Here is a 26,034-nt window from a genome sequence, read left to right on the forward strand (position 1 = left end):
CATCTGAAGGCAAAGTCCCAGAATGGCTCTAAACCCGCCCAGTCCCAGACCCAACCCACCGGCTGTGGCTCTAAAACCGCCCCAGTCCCAATCCACCAGGTGCAGCTCTAACCCCAGGGGCATTACCGTCGCATTGTAGCCACAACGTTGCTTAGACTGATTATATCTGCAATTCTGTAGTTTTGCGGCTCCCTGTGGATGGGCAATGGCAGACATTTAGAGACCGCATGGATGAACTACAACAATTGTACATTCCTGTCTGGCGTAAAAATAAAAAAGGGAAGGTGGCTCAACCGTGGCTATCAAGGGAAATCAGGGATAGCATTAAAGCCAAGGAAGTGGCATACAAATTGGCCAGAAATAGCAGAGAACCCGGGGACTGGGAGAAATTTAGAACTCAGCAGAGGAGGACAAAGGGTTTGATTAGGGCAGGGAAAATGGAGTACGAGAAGAAGCTTGCAGGGAACATTAAGACGGATTGCAAAAGTTTCTATAGATATGTAAAGAGAAAAAGGTTAGTAAAGACAAACGTAAGTCCCCTGCAGTCAGAATCAGGGGAAGTCATAACGGGGAACAAAGAAATGGCGGACCAATTGAACAAGTACTTTGGTTCGGTATTCACTGAGGAGGACACAAACAACCTTCCGGATATAAAAGGGGTCGGAGGGTCTAGTAAGGAGGAGGAACTGAGGGAAATCCTTATTAGTCGGGAAATTGTGTTGGGGAAATTGATGGGATTGAAGGCCGATAAATCCCCAGGGCCTGATCCCAGAGTACTTAAGGAGGTGGCCTTGGAAATAGTGGATGCATTGACAGTCATTTTCCAACATTCCATTGACTCTGGATCAGTTCCTATCGAGTGGAGGGTAGCCAATGTAACCCCACTTTTTAAAAAAGGAGGGAGAGAGAAAACAGGGAATTACAGACCGGTCAGCCTGACATCGGTAGTGGGTAAAATGATGGAATCAATTATTAAGGATGTCATCGCAGTGTATTTGGAAAGAGGTAATATGATAGGTCCAAGTCAGCATGGATTTGTGAAAGGGAAATCATGCTTGACAAATCTTCTGGAATTTTTTGAGGATGTTTCCAGTAGAGTGGACAAGGGAGAACCAGTCGATGTGGTATATTTGGACTTTCAGAAGACTTTCGACAAGGTCCCACACAAGAGATTAATGTGCAAAGTTAAAGCACATGGGATTGGGGGTAGTGTGCTGACATGGATTGAGAACTGGTTGTCAGACAGGAAGCAAAGAGTAGGAGTAAATGGGGACTTTTCAGAATGGCAGGCAGTGACTAGTGGGGTACCGCAAGGTTCTGTGCTGGGGCCCCAGCTGTTTACACTGTACATTAATGATTTAGACGAGGGGATTAAATGTAGTATCTCCAAATTTGCGGATGACACTAAGTTGGGTGGCAGTGTGAGCCGCAAGGAGGATTCTATGAGGCTGCAGAGCGACTTGGATAGGTTAGGTGAGTGGGCAAATGCATGGCAGATGAAGTATAATGTGGATAAATGTGAGGTTATCCACTTTGGTGGTAAAAACAGAGACAGACTATTATCTGAATGGTGACAGATTAGGAAAAGGAGAGGTGCAACGAGACCTGGGTGTCATGGTACATCAGTCATTGAAGGTTGGCATGCAGGTACAGCAGGCGGTTAAGAAAGCAAATGGCATGTTGGCCTTCATAGCGAGGGGATTTGAGTACAAGGGCAGGGAGGTGTTGCTACAATTGTACAGGGCCTTGGTGAGGCCACACCTGGAGTATTGTGTACAGTTTTGGTCTCCTAACCTGAGGAAGGACATTCTTGCTATTGAGGGAGTGCAGCGAAGGTTCACCAGACTGATTCCCGGGATGGCGGGACTGACCTATCAAGAAAGACTGGATCAACTGGGCTTGTATTCACTGGAGTTCAGAAGAATGAGAGGGGACCTCATAGAAACGTTTAAAATTCTGACGGGGTTAGACAGGTTAGATGCAGGAAGAATGTTCCCAATGTTGGGGAAGTCCAGAACCAGGGGACACAGTCTAAGGATAAGGGGGAAGCCATTTAGGACTGAGATGAGGAGGAATTTCTTCACCCAGAGAGTGGTGAACCTGTGGAATTCTCTACCACAGAAAGTTGTTGAGGCCAATTCACTAAATATATTCAAAAAGGAGTTAGATGAAGTCCTTACTACTAGGGGAATCAAGGGGTATGGTGAGAAAGCAGGAATGGGGTACTGAAGTTGCATGTTCAGCCATGAACTCATTGAATGGCGGTGCAGGCTAGAAGGGCCGAATGGCCTACTCCTGCACCTATTTTCTATGTTTCTATGTTTCTATGTTCTTCTTCAGTTTGGACACAATTCATCATCATCATCATCATCATCATCAGAGGCAGTCCCTCAGAATCGAGGAAGACTTGCTTCCACTCCTGAAGTGAGTTCTTAGGTGGCTGTACAGTCCAATAAAAGAACCACAGTCTCTGTCACAGGTGGGACAGATAGTCGTTGAGGGAAGGGGTGGGTGGGACTGGTTTGCCACACACTCTTTCCGCTGCCTGTGCTTGATTTCTGCGTGCTTTCGGCGATGAGACTCAAAGAGCTCAGCGCCCTCCCGGATGCACTTCCTCCACTTAGGGTGGTCTTTGGCCAGGGACTCCCAGGTGTCAATGGCGATGTTGCACTTTATCAGGGAGGCTTTGAGGGTGTCCTTGTAACGGTTCCGCTGCCCACCTTTGGCTCGTTTGCCGTGAAGGAGTTCCGAGTAGAGCGCTTGCTTTGGGAGTCTCATGTCTGACATGCAAACTATGTGGTCTGCTCAGTGGAGCTGATCAAGTGTGGTCAGTGCTTCAATGCTGGGGATGTTGGCCTGGTCGAGGATGCTAATGTTGGTGCGTCTGTCTTCCCAGGGGATTTGTAGGATCTTGCAGAGACATCGTTGGTGGTATTTCTCCAGCAACTTGAGGTGTCTACAGTACATGGTTATTGTTTCTGAGCCATACAGGAGGGCAGTTGCTCCACGACAGACACAATTAGTGGCTCAGTCAACAACACAGACTGGAGACGAACCCTGGCAGCTTGTGGTCCGTCTGACTGTTACCCGGGTGTAAGTTTACCCACTGGGCCAGTGTCAGAGGGTGATCATCTATATCAATCACAGAAACAGATACTGATCTCACTTTACTCCTGAAATTCTCATCCTTGGTTACAAATCCCTCCATGGCCTCACCCCTCCCTATCTCCTCCAGCCCCACAACCCTCAGAGATATCTGCGGCCCTCTAATTCTAACCTCTTGAGCATTCCTGATTTTAATCACTCAACCATTGGTGGCTCTACCTTCAGCCACCAAGGCCCTAAGCTCTGGACTTCCCTCCCTAAATCTATCCACCTCTCTATCCTCCTTCAAGACGCTCCATAAAACCGATCTCTTTGACCAAGCATCTGCCCAGTTTCTCCTTATGTGGCTCCGTGTCAAATTTTGTTTCACAATGCTCCTGTGTAGCGCCTTGGGACATTTTACTACATTAAAGTTGCAATATAAATACATCTTATCACTGGATAGGAAACCAATTCCTCGTGAAGAAAGTTGGTGAAGCTTCACAAACTATGCTCCGTTTTGTCATTTTGGCGGGGAGTGGGGGGTGCTCATTTCACTGTTTGGGGCCTCGTCTACATTTTTTTTTAAGTAAAAACAAATGTTCCTTTCAGATTGGTGGCTGCCCAGACTGCTGCAGTACATCCAACGCCTGGAGCTGTAAATTCAGATGTGGAACAGCAGGAAGGATCATGGAATCACCCTCACCGCCTGTGACTGGCTGGATCTGGCACTTGGTTTCAGTGCTCAGCCACATGGTTGAATTCTAATCTCAAAAGGAAGCAAATCATGTCAACCATTTCACTGCCTGAAGTTTGAAGGAGAATTATTTTTTTATGTAAAATATTGACAATTTTTTCCTGTTTGTTTCCCAAACACTCAAAATATGTCGCCTCATCTGGCACTTTAACCAAAAACTTTTTTCCTTTTCAGGTGTCAAGGATCTTAAATTTCAACGACTCTTGGACACCAACACTTCTCCGGAATCTTCTTCCTCCACACTCCCCTCTGATCCCATCCCTTCTTCCAAACTCAACCCCTGCCATGTTTACACTATCCCCTCTGACCTTCCCCTCTCTGACCCCGAATGATCAGTCCTCAGCAAAGGCCTGAGCTTCATCCCCTTACGCCCCCACCTCAATGAATTTCGAGCTCGGCACGATGCTGAGCTCTTTTTCCACTGTCTTTGCCTCCGTGCCCACTTCTTCGGAGTCTTCCGCCTGCACAGCTGACCCTTTCTCCCGTTTTCAGAATTCTAGTTCTACCTGGACCCCTTCCTCTGGCGTCTTACCCTCTCTAGACCTCTTCATTGCAAACTGCCGATGGGACATCAGCCATCTCAATTTCTCTGCTCCCCTCACTCACTCCAACCTACCTCCCTCTGAACTTGCAGCACCACTCACTCAGATCCAACCCCAACCTTGTCATCAAACCTGCTGACAAGCGCGGCGCTGTTGTTGTTTGGTGAACTGACCTCTACCTTGCAGAGGCTGATCGCCAACTCTCTGACACCTCCTCCGACCTCCCCCTGGACCATGACCCCACCGCTGAACATCAAGCCATCATTTTCCAGACCGTCACTGAACTCATCTCCTATAGCGATCTTCCCTCCACAGCCACCAACCACATAGCTCCCCAACCCCACACATCTTGCTTCTACCTCCTTCCCAAGATCCACAAACAGGACTGACCCGGTAGACCCATCGTTTCAGCCTGTTCTTGCCCCACAGAACTTATTTCTTCCTATCTTGACTCTTTTTTTCTCCCCTTGTCCACTCTCTTCCCACCTATATCCGCGACTCCTCTGATACCCTCCGTCACTTTAACAGTTTCCGGTTTCCCGGCCCTAACCGTCTCCTTTTCACCATGGACGTCCAATCCCTCTACACTTTCATTCCCCACCAGGATGGCCTGAGGGCACTCCACTTCTTCCTCGAGCAGAGGCCCAACCAGTCCCCATCCTCCACCACCGTCCTCCGCCTGGCTGAACTTGTTCTCACATTGAATAACTTCTCCTTTAACTCCACTCATTTCCTCCAAATTAAAAGTGTGGTTGTGGGAACCCGCAAGGGTCCTAGCTATGTCTGCCTTTTCGTGGGACATGTGGAACATTCTTTTTTCCAGTCCTACTCGGGTCTCCTCCCTCACCTCTTTTTCCGGTACAGTTATGACTGTATCGGTGCCGTTTTCTGCTCTTGCCCTGAACTTGTAAATGTTATTCACTTTGCATCTAATATCCACCCTTCCCTCACCTTCACATGGTTCATCACTGACTCTTCCCTTCCCTTCCTCAACTTGTCCGTCTCCATCTCTGGGGATAGGCTTTTGACCAGTATCACTATAAGCCCATTGACTCCCACAGCTGCCTGGACGACACTTCCTCCCACCTCGCATTCTGTAAGGACTACATTCCATTCTCCCAGTTTCTCCATCTCCATTGCATCTGCTCTGACGATGCCACCTTTCACACTAGCACCTCTGACATGTCTTCCTTTTTCCTCAACAGAGAAATACCCTCCACCGTGGTTAACATGGCCCTCGACCATGTCCATTCTATTTCCCGCACCTCTACTCTCACCCCTTCCCCTTCCTCTCAGAACCATGACAGGGGTCCCCTTGTCCTCACCTTTAACCCCACCAGCCTCGACATTCAACGGATCATCCTCCACCATGATCCCACCACCAATCACATCTTCCCCTCCTCTTTCAGGATTCTGAAGGGACTGCTCCCTCCGCGACACCCTGGTCCGCAGTCACCCCCAGCACTCCCTCCCCATGGCACCTTTCCGTGCAAGCTCAGGAGATGCAATACCTACCCTTTTACCTCCTCCCTTCCCACTATCCAGGGCCCGAAATACTCTTTCCAGGTGAAACAACCATTTACTTGTACTTCTTTCAATTTAGTATACTGCATTCACTGCTCACAATGTGGTCTCCTCTACATTGGGGAGACCAAGTGTAGATTGGGTGACCGCTTTGAGGAGCACCTCCGTTCAGTCCGCAAGTGTGACCCTGAACTTCCGGTCGCCTGCCACTTTAATTCTTCACTCCGACCTCTCCGTCCTTGGTCTCCTACATTGTTCCAACGAAGCTCAAGGAACAGCACCTCATGCGTTTAAGCACTTTATAGCCTTCTGGACTCAGTATCGAGTTCAACAATTTCAGATTGTAGCTGCTGCCAATCTTTGCCCCCCCCTGCAAGAGCCCGTTTCTTTTTTTCCCTCCTTGTCTCTAATGGCAGCTGGTCATTATCCCGCCATTCACACCCTATCTTGACTAATGTGTTTCTAACTCCTGGCATTACCATTTGAATTTGGGCCATCATCCGTTTTGTCTCTCAAATCTTTCCTGCCTTCCACCCTGTCACAGACCTTCCCTTTTGGTCCTTTCTTCCCCTCCCCCTTTCAGTGCTTGTTAAGAATCTGTTCTTTCCGAACACTTTCCCGTTTTGTCGAAGGGTTATCGACCCGAAACAAACTCTGCTTTCTCTCCACAGATGCTGCCTGACCCGCTGAGATTTCCAGCATTTTCTGTTTTTATTCCAGAATCCGCAGTATTTTGCTTTTGCACTCAAAATATGACATGATTCCAATTCTGGAGTTAAAATTTCATCATAAAATGTTATGCTCTTCTCTTCACCCAGAATCAATAACAGTAATTGAGGCTCAGAGGGAGCTGTGGACTGTGATAAAATCATAGGGAGCGGGGTTCAAGCATTACTAGAGTTGGAGCAAGGAGAATTAGTAATTGAACATCAGAGGGAGCAGGGGATGAACAATATTCTACAGCAAAAGGAAATGGGGGACATTCCATTCCATAAAGGGGAACCAGTGGTGTAGTATATCTGATTTTCCAAACGGCATTTGATAAGGTGCCACATAAAAGGTTGTTATATACAAGATAAGGGCACAGGAGGTTGGGGGTAATGTGTTAGCATGGATAGAAAATTGGTTAACAGACAGAAAATAAAGTGGGGTAAAAAAATAGGTCATTTTTCAGTTGGCAGGCTGTGACTAGTGGGGTGCTGCAAGGATCAGTACTTGGGCCTCAGCTATTTACAATCTACATCAATGACTTAGATGGGACAAAATGCAATTTATCCAAGCTTGCTGACGATACAAAGCTAGGTTGAAAAGTAAGCCTTGAGGACGCAAAGAGATATAGGTTAAATGGGCAATAAGATGGCAGATGGGAGTATAATGTGAGGAAATGTAAGGTTATTTACCTTGGTATGAAGAGAAAAGCATTTTTTTTTTAAATGGTGAGAAACTATCAAATGTTGGTGTTCAGTGGGATAGAGTTGGCATTGCAGGTTCAGCAAGCAATTAGGAAGGCAAATTGCACATTGGCATTTAATATAAGAGGGTTGGAAACAACACGGAATACTGTGCAGCTTTGGTTCCCCAAAGTTCTATTCTTGATGACATAATCCAAAAATACGTGTCAGTTTTCACATGTACGCTGATGACACCCAGATCTACCTCACCACCACTTCTCTTGGCCCCTCCATGGTCTCTAAATTGTTAAGACTGCTTGTCTGACATCCAGTACTGGATGAGCAGAAATTGTCTTTGGTCCTTGTCAAAAACTGCCACCGACTCCATCCGTCTCCCTAGCACGTCTGAAGCTGAACCAGATTGTTCGCAATCTAGGCGTCATATTTACCCTGAAATTAGTTTCCAGCCACACATCCGCGGCATAACAAAAATTTCCCTTTCGTAACAATTGCCCATTTCCGTCCATCTGCTGCTGAAACCCTCATCCATACCTTTGTTACCTCTAGACTTGATTATAGTCAATGTATTCACTGAGGCACATGAAAGCATGGGCCTCACGCTTAACATCCGTAAGACAAAGGTCCTTCACCAGCCTGTCATCGCCACACAGCACTGCCCTCCAATCATCAGGATCCACGGCGCGGCCCTGGACAACGTGGATCATTTCCCATATCTCGGGAGCCTCTTATCAACAAAGGCAGACATTGATGCTGAGATTCAGCATCGCCTGCCGTGCATCAGTGCAGCCGCCTGCGGAAAAGTGTTTGAAGACCAGGGCCTCAAATTTACCACCAAACTCATGGTGTACAGGGCTGTAGTAATGCCCGCCCTCTTGTATATCATCAACGATGTCGCCGCAAGATCCTGCAAATCTCCTGGGAGGACAGGCGCACCAACATCAGTGTCCTCGACCAGGCTAACATCCCCAGTATTGAAGCATTGACCACACTCGATCAGCTTTGCTGGGCAGGCCATATAGTACACATGCCAGATACAAGACTCCCTAAGCAAATGCTTTATGCGGAGTTCCTTCATGGTAAATGAGCCAAAGGAGGACAGCGGAAACGTTATAAGGACACCCTCAAAGCCTCCCTGGTAAAGTGCGACATCACCACTGACACCTTGGAGACCCTGGCCGCAGACTGCCCGAGGTGGAGAAAGTCCATCCAGGAGGGAGTTGAACTCTTTGAAGCTCGACGCAAGGAGCATGAAGAGGCCAGGCACAGGCAGTGGCAGGAGCGTGCGGCAAACCAGCCCTACAAACCCCGATCAATGTCTGTCCCACCTGTAACAGGGTCTGTGGCTCTCATATCGGACTGTTCAGCCATCAAAGAACTCACTTTGGGAGTGGAAGCAAGTCCTCCTCGATTCCGAGGGACTGCCTATGATGATGATGACCTCTAGACTTGATTACTCCAACCCACTCCTGACTGGCCTTCCACATTCTACCCTATGTAAACTTGAGGTCATCCAAAACTCAGCAGCCCATGTCCTAACTCACACCAGGTCCCACTCACCCATCACCCGTGCTTGCTGACCTACAATGGCTCCCGGTTAAGTAACGCTTCAATTTCATGTTCATCCTAGTTTACAAATCCCTCCATGGCCTCACCTCTCCCTATCTCTAATCTCCTTCAGCCTCACAACTGGCCAAGATGTCTATGCTCCTCAAATTCTGCCCTCTTGAACATCCCCGATTATAACTGCTCAACCATCAGTGGCTATGCCTTCAGCTGCCTGGGCCCCAAGCTCTCGAACTCCCTCCCTAAACCTCTCTATCCTCTTTTAAGACACTCCTTAAAACCCACCTCTTTAACCAAGCTTTTGGTCATCTGCTGCAAAGTGCTGCAGTACAGCAGAACCTGTGGGTACTTGTGCATGAAACACAAAAGGTTAGTATGCAGGTACAGCAAGGGATCAGGAAGGCCAATGGAATCTTGGCCTTTATTGCAAAGGGGATGGAGTATAAAAGCAGGGAAGTCTTGCTAAAGTTATACAGGGTAGTGGCGAGGCTACACATGGAATACTGCGTTGTTTGTGTTTCCGTATTTATGAAAGGATATACTTGCTTTGGAGGCAGTTCAGTGAAGGTTCACTAGGTTGATTCCAGAGATGAGGGTGTTGACTTATGAGGAAAGGTTAAGTAGGTTAGGCCTCTACTCATTGGAATTCAGAAGAATGAGAAGTGATCTTATCAAAATGTATATTATGAGGAGGCTTGAGAAGGTGGATGCAGAGAGAATGTTTTCACTGATAGGGAAGACAAGAACTAGAGGGAATATAATAAGGGACCACCCATTTAAAACTGAGATGAGGAGGAATTTTTTTCTGAGAGTTGTAAATCTGGGGAATTTGCTGCCTCAGAGAGCTGAGACCGAATAAATTTATGAGAGATAGACAGTTTCTTAACCGATAAGGGAATAAGGGGTTATGGGGAGCAGGCAGGGAAGTGGACCTGAGTCCATGATTGTATTAAATAGCAGAGCACGTTCCAGGGGCCATATGGCCTATTCCTGCTCCTATTTCTTCTTTGGCTCAGTGTCAAATTTAATTGTTTTGTCTTAGAACACTCCTGAAGCACCTTGGAACGTTGTACGTTAATGGCGCTATTTTAATACAAGTTGCTATTGGCAAAGGATATACTTGCCTTGAAGGTGGTGCAACAAAGGTTCACTAGATTGATTCCTGGGATGAGAGGATTGTCTTATGAGAGATTGAACCTATACTCTGGAGTTTCAATGAATGAGAGGTGATCTCATTTGAAACAAGATTCTGAGCAGGATGGACAGGATAGATGCAGAGATTGTTGTCCTGACTGGAGAGTCTACAACTAGGGGCTATAGTCTCAGAATAAGGGGCCAGCCTTTTAAGACTGAGATGAGGAGGAATTTCTTCAGAGGGTTCTGAATCTTTGGAATTCTCTGCAGATGCTCAGTCTTAAGAGGTGTGGAAATCTTCTTGAATGGTGGAGCAGGCTTTAGAGGCTACATAGCTTACTCCTGCTCCTAATTCTTAGCGTTATAATTTCTATGCTGTTTTATTTAAATTTAATATTTAAATTATGTTCATTTTTCAGGTCTGATCAATGTAACTGTTCTCTATGTAGATGCCAATTAACCAGGCAGGATAGAACAATTATTTCTCCATGTAACAGTGGAAAAGATTTTTTTTTTTAAATAAAGTTTTGGTGCCACCTGGTGTTATACTGGGAACAGGCAGTGCACAGATCACACTCCCAGCACTGGGAGCTCAAAGGATTTGGCAAAGAGCTGTGACCTATGAGGTGGGTGGAATCAGCAGGTTACAGATGTCAGTGCAACACTTCACTCACCATGCAGGGTGTAACACTTCCCTCACCATGCAGCTTTTCCTAACCCTGCAGGTTGTGACAGTGTGACTCCCTCACCACTCTTTGGGGTGTTTTAATACATTAACAGTGCTATATAAATGCAAGTAATTGTTGGCTGGGTTACTTGACAGCAGTGGCAAGAGTTAAAACCATCACTAGCCCAGGCTACTTCAACAGCCTGTATGTTCAGCTGCAGGAACACTGAACTTGACAGGAGGGGGAAGGAATAGGGAAACAAAAAAAGTGATACTTAAAATTAATTCTAGGACCAGAAGGACATAAAGCCATCGGACGGTGGATTGCACGCAAGAGCAAGATTAGATTACCCTCACTGTGTGACCTTACTCCCATTGAACATGCTACAGAGACTGTGTCTAGACTGAGACACCAAGAACAGCCAATGTTAGTGGAGCTGTGACCAAGCACCTTCAGGTGTGGAGAGAGACACAACCCCATTCCCAAGCAGGACAGTATCCAACTTTATTTAGGTAGCAAATTTTAAATTCCATGGGGTACTCAGCAAAATATGATTAGATTTTTTGGAATCCATTTGAGCCAAAACAAATTCTAAAGAATATTTTCACTTTAAAACAGCAATTTAAAAAAAAGTTACATTTTTCATTGTCAAATTGCCAAGCAAGACTGATGATTCCACGTGGAGAGCAGGAAACGCCACCGACATTACAAATGCTTCATCCGACAGCACAGGTAAAAAATGGTCAAAATTAGGGGGAAATAGGGAGGGAGCATAAAGGAGTTTAATCGAGCATTTTCAACATGTATCATGTCAGTATACAAAGTCCCCAGAAAATAAAACACACTGCAAGCATCCGCAACATCTGCCCACACAAAAAAAAAAATGTTGCATTTATAAAAATTGATAAAAATATTCCGTTCAACTGTACAAGTTGCAGGAGATTGAGCAACTCTCCAGACCCGGACGAGGCTGTCGCCTATCAGCAACTTCACATCTCATGCCTGCAAAAAAAAAAAAGGAAACCATTTAGATTAGTTCTTAACTAATTACAGAATTTATTCCTTGATGACCTGGCTGGTGTGGCATCAGGACAAGGGAGTTCTATCCCCGGACCAAACCCACAGCTCTCAGATCGTGTTGCAGTACAACTACAAGTGTGCTGGATGCCCTGATACCTCGTCCACATACTGCGAGTGGCCTCACCACTACCCAGCTGAATCCTGTCCACACACACACACACACACTCTCCAGCAAGACTTGCCTAATCACAACCAGAAGCTGGCTGGTTCACCGCTTCTGAATCCAGGGACAAAGGCAGAGTGCAGAATCCCCACCATCACCATTATGGAGAGCTTCTGAGCCAGCAGAGATCAGGAATAAAACCCAGCACATTCTGCTCTGTACAGTACAGCTACTCATTAATGAAACTTGAAAGAACTCAACAGAACAGATGGCAGCACGGGCAAATACTCACTGGCTGATAACGGCAAGGGTGAAGAAACTGGCCGATGCAGCTGAAGTTAGACAAGAGCCTAAAAGCAGTCATTCTGACAAATTGGAAATTAAGATCCAGGCACGGTCTCAGCTCAGACACGCTTCAACCACTCAGCTCTAGGATCTCAAACATGGCTCCACTGACTGACAGAGTGCACAGGGGCTGCAGAGTTTTACCTCTTTATTTTCCCCATTTTGGGCTGGGGCAGTGCCGGGCTCCTGGCTCAAATCACTCGCTTTGCCTTTGGCGACCTTCGGCTTCTTGGTTTTCGCGGCAGATTTCTGAGAGAGAGAAGAACATTACTGTCCAAAAACAGAATGCATTCAACCCAACAGACATTAAATTGTTTAAAGACTGGGGTGGGGGTCAAGGGGCAGAGACTGCAGCCAGGGGACTCCAGGATTGCTCGCTTTCTAATTCACACCGCAACTCTAGTTCAGTTTCAATTATTCCACAAAATTGCTCTATTTTCTGTGAAGTTGTTTTTTCCAGTGCCCTTTCCTAGAGTTGTTCAGGCCCCTCAGCTGGACTCATGGCAATGATTAAAGGACTCAATAGGGTAGATAGAGAGAAACTATTTCCGCTGGTGGAGAATCCAGAACAAGGAGGCATAACCATAAAATTAGAACTAGGCTGCTCAGGGGTGATGTCAGAAAGCACTTCAGAAAAAGGGTATTGGAAATCTGGAACTCTCCCCAAAACACTGCTGAGGGTCAATTCAAAATAGAGATTGATAAATTTTTGTTGGGTAAGGGTACTGACTTTCAAAAGGCGTTTTGTTGGGTATGAACTTTCAAAATGCTTTTGATAAAAGTACCACACATTAGGCTTGTTAGTGAAATTGAAGCTCATGGGATAAAAGAGGCTGTAGCAGCAGGGATACAAAAGTGGCGAAGGGAGAAAGAGAGTGGCAGTGAATGGCTGTTTCTCTCTTCTTCCTCTCCCTCCCCCCGAGTAGAGGGAGGTACATAGTGGAGCTAGTTCCCCAAGATTCAGTACTAGGATCACTGCTGTTTTTGATATCCATTCATGGCTTGGACTTGGGGGTGCAGGGCACAAATTCAAAAATTTGCAACTGTAGTAAACAGCAAAGTAAGTAAGAGACTTCAAAAGGACATAGACACGCTGGTGGAATGAGCGGACATATGCCATAGAATGGTTACAGCACAGGAGGCCATTTGGACCGTCGAGCCCATGCTGGCTCTCTGCAAGAGCACTTCAGCTAGTCCCACCCCCCAGCTCTTTCCCCCACAGCCCTGAATTTTTTTCCCCTTCAGGTACTTATCCAATTCCTTTTGAAAGCTACGATTGAATCTGCCTCAAACACCCTCTCAGGAGTGCATTCCAGATCCTAACCACTCGCTGCATAAAAAAAACTTTCCTCATGTCGCCTTTGGTTCTTCTTTCCTGATTCTCAACCCTTTCGCCAATGGGAACCAGTTTCTCTCGATCTACTCTGTCTAAACCCCTCATGATTAGAACACCTATCAAATCTGCTCTCAACTTTCTCTGCTATAAGGAAAACATCCCTAGCTTCTCCAACCTATGCAAGTGAAGTCCCTCATCCCTGGAAACAATCTTGTAAATCTTTTCTGCACCCTTTGAGGCCTTCACATCCTTCCTAAAGTGCGTTGCCCAGAATTAGACAATACTCTAGTTGAGGTCGGACCAACCTTTTATGAAGGTTCATCTAACTTCCTTGCTTTTGTACCTATGCCTCTATTTATAAAGCCCAAGATCCCATGTGCTTTTTAAACCACTCTCTCAACCTGCCCCATCACCTTCAACAATTTGTGCACATATACCTCCAGGTCTGTTCCTGCAAACCTTTGAGTTTATATTGCCTCTCTTCATACCAAATATCACTTCGCACTTCTCTGCATTAAATTTCATCTGCCATGTGTCTGCCCATTCCACCAGCCTGTCTATGTCCTCTTGAAGTCTATTACTATCCTACTCACTGCTGACTATACTTCCAAGTTTTGTATCATCTGCAAATTTTGAAATTGCACCCTGTACACCCAAGTCCTAGTCATTAATATACATCAAGAAAAGCAGTGGTCCTAATACCGACCTTGGGGAACACCATTGTATACCTTCCTCCAGTCTGAAAAACAATCCTTCACCACTACTCTCCGTTTCCTGTCACTGAACCAATTTTGTATCCATGCTGTCACTGTCTTGTTTATTCCATGGGCTTCAACTTTGCCGACAAGCCTATTATATGGCACTTTATCAAACCCCTTTTGGAAGTCTGTGTACACCACATCGCCTCATCAACCCTCTCCATTATCTCTTCAAAGAACTTAATCAAATTAGTTAGTTAAACACCATTTTTCCTTAACAAATCCATGCTGGCTTTCCTTAATTAATTCACACTTGTCTAAGTGAATGTTAAAATTTTATCCCGGATTATAGTTTCTAAAAGCTTCCCCACTACCAAGTTTAAACTAACTGGCCTGTATTTGCTGGGTTTATTCTTGCATCCTTTTTTGAATAAGGGTGTAACATTTCTAATTCTCCAGGTGAATGGTTGTGGGTCCCAACATCATCGTAGCTATTGTACTGAAGACCGGTGCACCAGAGCTAGCCACTCCCCAAGCCAGGCTATTCCAGTGCAGCTATGACACTACCAAACTATGACGCATTTACAATAATCGGGTCAAATTAACACCCAGTAAAGTGATTAAAGGAGTCATCAGTAGTGCCATTAATCAACACCTGTTCACCAATGCTTAGTGAACCATTTTTGCTCCAGATCTCATCACAGCTATGATCCAGGCATGGACGCAAGAGCTGAATGCTAGAGGAGCGGTGACAGTAACTGCCCTTGACATTAAGGTAAGGAGACACCAAGGGGTCCCAACAAAACTGAGATAAATAGGGTCAACGGGTAAAATCTCCATCGTCTGGAGTCATACTTGATGCAAAGGAACATGGTTGTGGTTGACAAGCCAATCAATCATCGCAGTCCCAGGACAGCACTGCAGTTCCTCAGGAAAGCAGCCTTGGCCCAACGACTTGCCTTCAATCATAAAAGATAAGGAGTGAAGCAGTTGGCTGATGATTACATGATATTCAGCTCCCTGATAAGGCAGCCCATGCCAGCCTACATCAGGATCTGGGCAACATCTAGAATTGGTCTGGCAGATAATATTCAAACCACATGTGTGGCAGGAAATGAGCCAACTGCCTCACCCAAACCTTTAACAAGACCACCCTCCAGAGTCCTCCACTGCTCAACATTCTGGGGGCTCACCACTGCCCAGATGCTTAACCAGACCAACCATATTCACACTATCTTTAAGAGCAAGGCAAAGGCTGGGCACTCTGCAACAAGTGAATTGATTACCTTCTAACCTGTCAAAGCCTCTCTGCGATCTACAAGGCTACTCAGTGTAATGAAACAAGCACACACCCAATAGTTAGAGCAGTGGATAAAGCAACTTGTCACTGGACTCACCACCAGGACAATATTTAGGCTAGCCACCTCTTTAGAGCAACTAGAGGGCTATAAAAATGCAGCTTTGCCAGTATGAGAGTGAAGCCTGACCGTAGCCTCACTCAATCTTCAACGGGATTCACTAGATCGCAATCAGGATGGGGAACCCTGACAGATTTCTCCCCTCCCTCCAGGAGTTTGGAAGGCAATTAATTATAGCACCCCAATTGAGATCAACTAACTTAATACAGACCGGGATCCAACTGGGGACCATTCTGATCTGCATCTATAATCAATATCTGGTTATCCGACTGAAATTAAACAGAGCAGTGTTAACTGAAATTGAGCATTTAGTGACAGGTTTCTAGGATGCGGTGAAAGGCTTACCTTGGCTAGTGCCTTCTTGGTCGGAGCTGCAGGTTGGACAGTCTTCCATGAATCAAAGTTAGAAAGACAGTGAGAAACATCCTTCAATCAATAATTGACTAAACCAAGTAGGTACAAATCATTGGGAAACTATCCCACCCCCTCAGTTATTACTTCCATAAATTAACCAATACAGTATGCTAAATATCATCTGACAGAACCCCAGACCCTTTCTAGTCTTTTTAAGGGTACTCATTATTGACCGATTTCCCTCAATGGGCCCGGGAGAGGATAGAAGCCCCCAGTGAACTTGACGCACACCAGACATGCAGGCAAGCCTTTGAAGGAGATTCACTACACGGTCACGAGTGTGTGTACCATACACCAATGCTCCCTCATTTTCTTTTGGCCCGTGTGGCCCCTATAACGGGCCACGCAGTTTAAAGAGAACATTGCTATACACATGCAAACTTAAAAGCCAGCAGACTTGACTGGAGTATTCCAATGCCTACCTTGACCCGTGGTGATCTCCTTAGCTGTAAAACAAAAAAGACAATTTAGAAATGGGCATGTTGGATTTTAATGGATAACTGTAAAGATTGTAATATACAAGATACTTACTTCAGTATTTGAAGAATCAGGCTAGGAGAGAGCGAGAGAGAGCAGTGTTAGTGTATTACTGCAAGGTTTAAAAGTCATTCCTACAGCAATCACTTGAAAATATAACTGACCATAGATAGACCTCACATCTACAAACCACACCAGCTGAAAATCCAATTCATCTCTAAATGCAAACTTTTTTTTTAAAAAACCAAATCCACAATGGACTGTTTAGTACAACCTCGAAAGTTTACTTCTAAATTTGAAACTTTAGAAGTTTGGGTTATAGTTCAAAGATCTATCTACTCCACCTCCTGATTACAGAATAGTCAGGAGGGAGAGTGTAGGAAACAGATGAGGTTGGCATTCAAAGATTCCATTACAGCACAAGAACAAAGAGGTGATCCAAGAGATGGTGCAATAGATGAATCTATTTGGCTGAAGCCAAGAACAAGAGTGTGAAGTACAAATTGTAAATTTATTGTTGATGTGGTATCTCCGGTGTCATGGACCAATATTTAACCTTCAATGTCACAAACAGATTATCTGGTCATTACCATATTGCTGTTTGTGAGAGCTCGTTGTGCACAAACTGGCTGTCGCGTTTCCTACATTACATTGACTACACCTCAAAAGTACTTCATTTACTTAAGCTCTTTGAAATGTCCAGTGGTCATGAAAGACACTATATAAATGCAAGTTCTTCTAAACTCTTCTCACTCCACCCACTCCCCATCCAGACTAGATAGTTAGTGATGCTACTTGTGACAGGCTGGTGGTTTGATTATTTTAAATATCAGATTGCGCAGGATCAAGAACTCAAGTCAATTAATTTCCTTAATTTAATTCGGATGACTATAAGGGCTTGTTTCATTGTGAAGGTCAAGGCACACAGGATTCAAGACCTTCCTTTATAGATAATTTTTTAACCATTAACTGGAGATGAAGTATTGAACCTCTGTCAGATTTGCAGAATTTAAAGTTACTCCCATGATGGGTAACTAACCCATTACCAAATTTATTTTATACCAACACTTAATATTTATATAGCACCTTTCACAACCTCAGTCAGTCCCAAATGCAATTAAGTACATTTTTGTACTCCAGTGTAGTCACTGTTGTAATGCAGAAAATGAAATAGCCAATTTGCATACAGCAAGATTCCAAACAGCAATGCAATAATGACCAAATAATGCTTTGCTGATGTTCATCGATTGATACATATTGGCCAGAACTTCCCTGCTCTTCTTTGATCAGTGCCATGGGATCTTTTCAGTCCACCCAGAAGGCAGGTTTAACATCTCATCCAAAAAAAATTTGACAGTACTGCACTGGGAGTGTCAGCCTGGATTATGTGCCAAGTCTGGACAGGGGCTTGAACCCACAACCTTGGTTTAGCCAGGTGTGCTACCAATGGAGTTGAGGCTGACACTTGTATTATGTTTTTACTGGTCATGGTGCATCCCATTATTAAATGAAGTTATTTGCTTTAGACTGTGTTGCAATATCCACACTTAAAAGTTAAACCCAGAAGGCAGAATACAATGGCTAGTTACACGACAGAGTGGAACTGAGCCAGATTGGCAAAAGACATTAGGATTCATGCCAAGCTGGAGGTCAGACAAGCAATCTGACAGCAGAGGTGTTGCTAGAGAGGGTGGAGATAGAGCTGGGCATCTTTGGTGTACATGTGAAAGCTAAGCCAATGCCTTTGGATGATACCGCCATGGGGCAGGATGTAATAAGGGAGAGAGATGGGAAAAGATGGATCCTTGGGGGATTTCAGGTGATTATGCAAGAGTGGATAGGCATTATTTAAATTACAATATAGAGTTTTGGCAGGGAAGAGCAGGTTGGAGAATACACTGGATTTTAATGGTCTATAATTCACTGAAATGTGGGCAAAATTAGTAACCTGCCAGCTCTAGATATTAAAAGTAACTATGGAAATTTTCAGCATTACTACACTGTGGGCAGCACTAGATGCTGCATTTAACACTACACCCTATATAGCCAATGTTCTCTAATTTTCCTTTGGGCTGCGCAGCCCATTCAAAATTCCATGCATGCGCGTTTTTCCCAATTTAAAAGCCGGATCAGCAGCTGTGCAGGACCCCATACAATTTAAAGCATGGGCAAAGCAGTGATGGAGTCAATTCTGAACACTATTCAGAGAAACACACCTCTAAATTAAGTGAATCAGCCAACTGGACCCCCAACCACCTGAATATATACATGTTCAGGGAGAGAAAGGACAGCTTGGTACAAAGAGCTGCTACAAAATGGTTGCCCACTTCCTGTCAATTTATTTCACAACTTCCAACTGACGTTGAGTTTCACTTTCTGAAAGCAGCTAGTGGTGTATTTGGGACAATAGCAGTGTCTGCATTCAGTACAAATCAAAATGAAAACCATCCCCACCTGCAAAAATGTGTTACCTGGTTACAATTGTGTTCAGTTCCAATTTCAAATGGTCCCATTTTGTTTTTACAGAAATGCAAGTTTCACCTCCAGCAGGTTTTGTCAGTTGAAGGACTCTGCAATCGCTCATCCCCCTCATATACCACAACATTAGATAATCTCACTACTGCACAAGGCTCCAATTATTAAAATGTTTTAAACAGAGAGCCTGAACTGGAATAGTGGCAAGTTTTATGGGACTACAGTGCATTGAAACAAACTCCAAGTACTTCTGAAAAATAAGTCACTCCTAAACAAGAAACACCTTGTTTAACTTGTTATGAAACACCTGTTCATAATCCCCACTAGTCTTTCACTGAGGCACCTACGAGACAATAGTGAAGAGTTTGACAATCCAGCTCTCAGCTATGGACAGAATAGTTTCCTTGATCAGATCAGGCATCATGCACATTTAAAATTCAACATAACTTAACCCTTTTCTTACCAACCCAGTAGGGGTTAATGACACTAACACAGCATCATCTGCACCATGTGCAGAACAGGAACTTTATATGTTGGATTAATGCCCACTTCTGATCATTCCTTGGGAGTCAGGCTCAACATTACCAGTCATGTTCTAGACATCAAAATGGAAGTAATAATTTAGTGTCACACTAATTGAATCAAGAGCACCCCATCCCATGGGAGACCCACCATATCCAACAATATTGGAGTTACAAAAGTAAAATACTGCAGATGTTGGAATCTGAAATAACAGAAAATGCTGGAAATCTCAGGTCAGGCAGCATCTGAGGAGAGAAACAGAGTTAACATTTCAGGTCGATGACCCTTCATCAGAATCCAATATTGTAGTTACACGCTGGGTAAGTGGGGACAGCAGCAATCAAGATCAGCTCCCACAGGGTGGCACATGGAAATCAGCAAATTTGAAAGCACTTACTGTTTCAGTTCCAGATTAATCTGCAGGTTTGGGTGCCTCTATTAAAAACCTATCAATTACCAAGTAAAACACTCTGGAGTGTAAGTATCAAAATGTTCAACACAAGGAATGAAAACTAATAATCACTTCTAAACACCTTTAAGTTCTATTTGATCCAAACACTACAAAGTGCCAGATATAATTCAGCAAAATGCAAGTTATGATTTTATTCAGTCACAAAGTGGAGCAACACAGATCCATCTATTATGGGTGTTACCCATCCATCGGACACTTATACCGAGGGGGAAAGTACCAGATTAGAGATTCCAACAATCTCAAACAGCGGGGAATAATATTTAAAAAAAACACTTCGTACACAAATGGTGTGGCGGCCGGGGAGGATGCTGGGGTGGGGAGGGGGCTGTGGATCCACGGCCTGTTGAGCTCAGTTTTATTATTAGAGACCAGTAACACTTCACATTTTGAGTATCAACTGTAAATTCAACTAGAGCATTCAGCAACTGGACCCCAAATCCCCATCTCGGGATAATCTGTATCCATACAATCGATTCTGGAAAAAGCAGTAATCGAGATCATTTTCCCCACGCGCTCCCCCACTAAATCGAGGGTCCAGGCCCGGGGGTGTTGGTGGGCGCTGGGCCCGGGCGGGGGGAGGGGCGCTGGGCCCTGGCGGGCAGGGGGAGGGGCGCTGGGCCCGGGCGGGTTCGAAGCCGGAGGGGGCGGGCCCAGGATTTATCGCAGCGACGCCAAGCGCGCACCGATCTCCCGCCTTTTTAGTTGTGCGCGCTGGGCGGGAGCGCGCAGAGCGGAAAATAATCCCCTCCCCCCCCTTCCCCTCGGGGATTGAGGCCGCGCCAAGTTAAATTAATTAAATCCGGCTAGCGTATATACTGGATACCGGGCTCCGGCCGAGGCCTGGAGAGTCCGAGCACAATTCCGCGACACTGGTTAAGGAGGAGCGGCGGCTGCGTCACTCACCTTGCGGGGCATGTTGGCTGGACGGGTGGGGCTGGTTATCGGGCAGCAGTTCTGGGCTATGGGTCTGCTCGGCGCTGCTCCTCTCTCCAACTGCCTGGGGGGCGGGAACCGGTTCTAACCAGATGCTCACTCTAGGCCGCCATTGGTCGGAGCGGTCACGTGGGGTGCCCGCTATCCGGGGGGGGGAGGAGAGAGAGAGAGAGAGAGTGGGGGAAGGGAAAGGGCAAAGAGAAAGAGAATGGGGGGAAAGAGAAAAAGAATGAGGGAAGGGGAGAGGGGGGGGGAAAGGAGGGGGGGAGAGGGGGGAGGATGAGGGGGAGAGGGGGGAGGATGAGGGGGGGAGAAAGGAGGGGGGAGGATGAGAGGGGGAGGGAAGGAGGGGGGTGGAATGGAAGAGGGGGAGGGAAAGAGAACGGAGGAAAGGGGAAAGAGAAAGGGGGCAGAGAAAGGGAGGTGGCAGAAAAGGGGAGAAGCGAAAAAGAATGGGTGAGAGAGAGGGGGAGAGAGAGAAAGCGAGAAGGGGGAGAGAAAGAGAGAATAACGTAAGAACATAAGAAATAGGAACAGGAGTAGGCCATATGGCCCCTCGAGCCTGCTCCGCCATTCAATAAGATCATGGCTGATCTGATCATGGACTCAGCTCCACTTCCCTGCCCACTTCCCATAAGCCCTTATCCCCTTATCATTTAAGAAACTGTCTATTTCTGTCTTAAATTTATTCAATGACCCAGCTTCCACAGCTCTCTGATTTCCACAGATTTACAACCCTCTGAGAGAAGAAATTTCTCCTCATCTCTGTTTTAAATGGGCGGCCCCTTATTCTAAGATCATGCCCTCTAGTTCTCGTCATCCCCATCAGTGGAGACATCCTCTCTGCATCCACCTTGTCAAGCCCCCTCATAATCTTATATGTTTCGATAAGATCACCTCTCATTCTTCTGAATTCCAATGAGTAGAGGCCCAACCTACTCAACCTTTCCTCATAAGTCAACCCCATCATCCCCGGAATCAACCTAGTGAACCTTCTCTGAACTGCCTCCAAAGTAAGTATATCCTTTTGTTAATATAGAAACCAAAACTGCATGCAGTATTCCAGGTGTGGCCTCACCAATACCTTGCATAGTTGTAGCAAGACTTCCCTGCTTTTATACTCCATCCCCTTTGCAATAAAGGCCAAGATTCCATTGGCCTTCCTGATCACTTGCTGTACCTGCATTCTATCCTTTTGTGTTTCATGCATAAGTCCCCCCAGGTCCCGCTGTACTGCAGCACTTTGCAATCTTTCTCCATTTAAGTAATAACTTGATCTTTGATTTTTTCTGCCAAAGTGCATGACCTCCCACTTTCCAACATTGTATCCCATCTGCCAAATGTTTGCCCACTCACATAGCCTATGTCCTTTTGCAGATTTTTTGTGTCCTCCTCACACATTGCTTTTCCTCCCATCTTTGTATCGTCAGCAAACCTGACTACATTACACTCAGTCCCTTCTTCCAAGTCGTTAATATAGATTGTAAATAGTTGGGGTCTACTGGTTCCCATTTATCCACCCTGTTCGTTACATCCTCAAAGAATTCCAGCAAGTTTGTCAAACATGACTTCTGTTATGTATTTAACCCCTTGTGACTTGTATTACACTACCACCGGAGGGCTTACCTGTTGGAGTCCCAAGGAATCCCAGCATCCCTTGGGAGCATGGTATATAAGCAGGCCACCCACGAGGTACCTGCACTCTGGAGTCTTATTAAAGGAGCTAAGGTCACACTTGCTCATTGTACACAGCACTCAGTTTCATCCTTTATTTTAAACATATCAATTGGCTGTGAAGTAACGAACAACCACGCAAAAATGCAAAGAACAGTTGGTATCCTGGAGAAGTTCTCAGAAGGGGACAATTGGGAGGCCTGCGTGGAGAGACTCGACCAATACTTTGTGACCAACGAGCTGGAAGGGGACGAGAATGCTGCCAAACGAAGGGCGATCCTCCTAACTGTCTGTGGGGCAACAACCTATGGCCTCATGAAGAATTTCCTAGCTCCGGCAAAACCAACCACTAAATCCTATGAAGAATTGTGTACGCTGGTCCGGGAGCACTTAAATCCTAAGGAAAGCATTTTGATGGCGAGATATCGGTTCGACACATGTCAACGATTGGAGGGACAGGAAGTGGCGAGCTATGTCGCCGAACTAAAGCGCCTCGCAGGACATTGCGAATTTGAGGGATTCCTAGAACAAATGCTTAAGAGACCTTTTTGTACTGGGCATTGGCCATGAGGTAATCCTTCGCAAACTGTTGACTGTTGAAACTCCAAATCTAAGTAAAGCCATAACGATAGCCCAGGCATTTATGTCCACCAGTGACAATACCAAACAGATTTTGCAGAGTAAAGAAGCTTTGGCCAGTACTGTGCAAAAGGTAACGTTGTTCTCGAGCAGGAATATACATGGCAGAACGTAAATGCCGGATGCTGCTGCCCGACCTCAGATGATCCAGAGTCCGCCATCAATTGTTAATGCGAGGCAGTTAACACCTTGTTGGCACTGTGGAGGTGATCATCAACCCCACCAATGCTGCTTCAAGCACTGTGCGTGCAATGGTTGCAGAACAATGGGACACCTCCAGTGAATGTGCAAGCGAGCTGCAAACCCTGCAAACCACCACTTTACAGAGGAAGATCAATCCACTGTGGATCAGGCTGAATTGGAGACTTGTACCGAGGAGGCAGAAGTGTACAGGGTACACACATTCACCACGAAATGTCCACCAATAATGTTGAAAGTTGAATTGAACGGAATTCCAGTATCTATGGAACTGGACACGGGTGTGAGTCAGTCCATAATGAGTAAAAAGGCCTTCGACAGGCTGTGGGGCAAAAAGACACACAGGCCCAAGCTCAGCCCCATTCACACCAAACTAAGGACTTACACCAAGGAACTAATCCCTGTAATTGGCAGTGCAAAAGTCAAAGTCTCCTATGATGGAGCAGTACACGAGCTCCTGCTGTGGATTGTGCCGGGGATGGCCCCACGTTGTTTGGCAGAAGCTGGCTGGGAAAAATCCGCTGGAACTGGGACGACATCCGAGCGCTTTCGTCCGTCGATGACGCCTCATGTGCCCAGGTTCTGAGCAGATTTCCATAGTTGTTCGAGCCAGGCATTGGAAGCTTCTCGGGGGCGAAAGTGCAGATCCATTTGGTTCCCGGTACACGACCCATCCACCACAAGGCACGGGCGGTACCATATATGATGCGTGAGAAAGTGGAAATTGAGCTGGACAGGCTGCAGCGAGAAGGCATCATCACACCGATGGAATTCAACGAGTGGGCCAGTCCGATTGTCTCGGTACTTAGAGGACGGCACGGTCAGAATTTGTGTGGACTACAAAGTAACGATTAACCGTTTTTCGCTACAGGACCAGTACCCGCTACCCAAGGCAGATGACCTATTTGCGACCCTGGCTGGAGGGAAGACGTTCACCAAGCTGGACCTGACCTCGGCCTACATGACGCAGGAGCTGGAGGAGTCTTCGAAAGGCCTCACCTGCATCAACACGCACAAAAGTCTGTTCATCTATAACAGATACCCATTTGGGATTCGGTCAGCCGCGGCAATCTTCCAACGGAACATGGAGAGACTACTAAAGTCGGTTCCTCGCACCGTGGTTTTCCAGGACAACATACTGGTTACAGGTCGGGACACCATTGAGCACTTGAAGAATCTGGAAGAGGTTCTTAGTCGGTTGGATCGAGTGGGGCTCAGGTTGAAACACTCGAAGTGTGTTTTCCTGGCGCAGGAGGTCGAGTTCTTGGGAAGAAGAATTGCAGCACACGGCATCAGACTCACCGACGCCAAGACGGAGGCCATCAAGAATGCGCCGAGACCACAGAACGTGACGGAGCTGCGGTCGTTCCCGGGACTCCTTCACTATTTCGGTAATTTCCTACCTGGGTTAAGCACCCTGCTAGAACTCCTATATTTGCTTCTGCGCAAGGGAGACGATTGGGTATGGGGGAATTCACAAGAGGCTACCTTTAAGAAAGCCAGAAATCTTTTGTGTTCAAACAAACTGCTTGTCCTGTATGACCCTTGTAAAAGATTAGTGCTAGCTTGCGATGTGTCGTCATACGGGGTCGGGTGTGTGTTACAACAGGCTAACGAATCGGGGATTTTGCAACCGTCACTTATGCGTTCAGGAGTTTGTCCGAGGCTGAAAGGGCCTACAACATGATTGAAAAAGAGGCTCTGGAGTGCGTTCACGGGATAAAGAAAATGCACCAGTACTTATTTGGCCTCAAGTTTGAGCTTTAAACAGAACACAAGCCGCTCATATCGCTGTTCTCTGAGAGCAAAGGGATTAACACCAATGCCTCTGCCCGCATCCAAAGATGGATGGTCACATTGTAACTATGTAATCCGCCACAGACCGGGCACAGAGAACTGCGCAGATGCTCTCAGTCGGCTGCCATTGCCCACCACCGGGGTGAAAATGGCACAGCCTGCAGACTTGCTCATGGTAATGGATGCATTCGAAAATGAAAAGTCCCCCATTACGGCCCACCAGATCAGGACCTGGACCAGCCAGGATCCTTTACTGTCCTTGGTAAAAAAAAACTGTGTCCTCCATGGGAACTGGTGCAGCGTCCCAGCGGAGATGCAGGAGGCAATTAAGCCGTTCCACAGGCGCAAAGACGAAATGTCCCTCCAGGCAGACTGTCTGTTGTGGGGCAATCGCGTGGTCTTGTCCAAGAAAGGCAGAGATACATTCATTTGTGAACTGCACATCACCCACCCAGGCATTGTAATGATGAAAGCCATAGCCAGATCCCATGTGTGGTGGCCCGGCATCGACTCAGATTTAGCGTCATGCGTGCGCCAGTGCAACACTTGCTTTCAGCTGAGCAATGCACCCAGAGAGTCACCACTAAGTTTGTGGTTGTGGCCCTCCAAACTGTGGTCGAGGATCCACGTGGACTATGCGGGTCCATTTCTAGGCAAAATGTTTTTGGTTGTCGTGGACGCTGACTCAAAATGGATTGAATGTGCAATAATGTCTGTAAGCACATCCATGGCCACTATTGAAAGCTTACGAACCATATTGGCCACGCAC

General features: G+C 46.1%; 1 long non-coding RNA gene across 1 annotated transcript; it reads right to left on the reverse strand.

The window, feature by feature from the left end:
• Window positions 1-11,163: 11,163 nt before the first annotated feature.
• On the reverse strand, window positions 11,164-21,036 carry LOC139279800 (uncharacterized). The gene is made up of 6 exons (XR_011596528.1): window positions 20,928-21,036; window positions 16,610-16,630; window positions 16,501-16,524; window positions 16,010-16,051; window positions 12,357-12,461; window positions 11,164-11,686 (listed from the first exon to the last, which is right to left on the reverse strand). It is a non-coding gene; the product is annotated as an uncharacterized lncRNA (long non-coding RNA).
• Window positions 21,037-26,034: the final 4,998 nt, after the last annotated feature.

Source organism: Pristiophorus japonicus, chromosome 14 (genome assembly GCF_044704955.1).
Source record: "Pristiophorus japonicus isolate sPriJap1 chromosome 14, sPriJap1.hap1, whole genome shotgun sequence".
NCBI lineage: Eukaryota > Metazoa > Chordata > Chondrichthyes > Pristiophoridae > Pristiophorus > Pristiophorus japonicus.